Source organism: Pseudorasbora parva, chromosome 15 (genome assembly GCF_024679245.1).
Source record: "Pseudorasbora parva isolate DD20220531a chromosome 15, ASM2467924v1, whole genome shotgun sequence".
Taxonomy (NCBI): Eukaryota; Metazoa; Chordata; class Actinopteri; order Cypriniformes; family Gobionidae; genus Pseudorasbora; species Pseudorasbora parva.
In genome coordinates this window covers 719,347-721,443 of record NC_090186.1, presented here as the reverse complement: position 1 = coordinate 721,443, position 2,097 = coordinate 719,347, and positions in this window count along the sequence as shown.

Below are 2,097 nucleotides of genomic sequence, written 5' to 3'. Positions count from 1 at the left end.
AGGGTCTGAGGCTGATGAGATGGAGAGGTTGCTCTTCTCCTCTGAAGGATTATATCTCTCTGAGAGCTCTTGGTAGATCTTCATCTCTTTGAGTCTTTAGCAGTGCTGATCATGGCACTCAACAGGTGTGTGTGAAGCGGAGCAATGATAGAAACTGTTGGGTCTTCTCCTCACACATGACGTTTGTTTCCACCAGCATAGGCTTGAGGGCTTGATCGACCTCTTCAGCATTTGAGATTTCCATCTCAGTCAAGGTGCAGATGTCAGAGACTCTCGTTCTCACCTTTAAAAACAGCAGAGTAACATTCATTACAAGATTCATTTAATCATTTCAGATGAAAATAAGATGAACTTTTCCTAGCTACACATCAACAAATGAGATGAAATCAACACAATCCCCAAGGGATGTAATGTTGTTTAAGGCTTTAGTCGTATCAGTGCTGAAAGTCTCAGTAAACCGCTCACCTCAGGAGATCAGAGATCAGCACAGATGCCACTGAAGATGGACATTTGATGGTTTATTGGTATTTTTTGTATTATTATTAGTCTAATGTATGTTGTAAAGTCCGCCTGTGTTTGTACATGTGTCCCAAGGAGAGACATGGCTGAGCTATATTTGATCAAGAATGTGCACACATGTACCAAGTGGCATACAGTGGGCTATAGTTCTGCTGATGTGTTTGTTTGGTGATGTAGCGTTGACTGTTCTTTATAAGGAAAGTGGATTGAGCAACACATGGAAGCATGAAGTATACGTTCTATTTTAAACATATGACGCATGTTCTCTACCTTCTGAGGAAATCTCTTCCTAGTGAGTTCCTCTATATAACATCCAAATTCAGTGAACTGCCCAGAAGACAACGAGACGACAACAGCGAAGGAGACGACGACAACGATGAAGAGAAAGAGGGACAGAGGAGGGATGGAGAAGGGAGAAGGGTAGAGGAACAGAGGAGTGGACAAACACAAACAGCTAGCATGAAATAATCACTTTTCAATGTCTCTACTATGTCTGACATACAAAGATAATCAATAAGAGATCTCTTGGCAAAATGACTGGTATCCGGTCCTGTGATTCAATCCTAACGGGGACAAAGCTGTAATTTGAGATCAACAGCAGGATTGTGCTCCAGGAAACGGGACAGCATCTCATATGGTCCACCTGATGGACTGCACCATCTGTGATCAGCTTGAGCTGTGGAAGGTCCACCATCGTCTGGTTCCTCTTCAGTTCTCCCGCTGCTGTAGTGCTCCTATGGAAGAGCACAGAAATCCTCTGAATCTTCTCCTGCAGTCGAGCTACAGCGGGGAGCTTTAAGGCTCGCTGTGACGTGAGCTTCAGTGTGTGTGCCAAACACCGGATGTGTTGGAATCCTGTCAGCTCCACAGCTAAAGTCATGTTGGTTCATTGCCAAAAGCCGAAGGTCCTTCCAAATAAACGTGTCCTGATGATGATGAAGGAAGCTTTGCCTTACAGATGTCCTCCAGCGTAGCTGAAGCACTGTAGCCGTAGTGTTGCTCTTCGCTCTCACTGTTCTGACACATTTACATCCGCGCTGCTCCTCACAGAGTTTCTGGCAAAGACCCAACAAATGAAGGATCCAATCGTGCGGATTTTTGCACTGTGGTGTGCTGTGTCTCTTCTAAGGGATCGGGGGTGCGAAAGGAGCCGAAAAGTGCCATTGACTTAACATTGCGGAAACTTTGACCACTCATAGCTCCGAGTGAGGATTTCATAAACACTCGTTACTTATACGACATTTGAAGAGGCTGACAGGAACTCTCAGGACAGACATCTCAATGGGGTGTAAGTTTTACCCCTGGGGTGCTAGAGCTGCCCAAAGTTGCCCCATTGCCTTACTATGGGGAGAGATGTCCCATCAAACGCATGTGTTTTTCCTACTATGGTAAATCGCAGAGGGATTTTGTATTGACCATAGCTCTGGTTCAAAGAGGCAGAGAGACAAGGGGGCGGGCTCAATTTACTCAGGCAACCAATCACTATCTCAGGATCTTCGTGCTGCTATTAAGCCACGCGCTAGCAACCATTTAGAGCTCCCTAGCAACTGATCCCATAGACTTCCATTGAAAGAGATC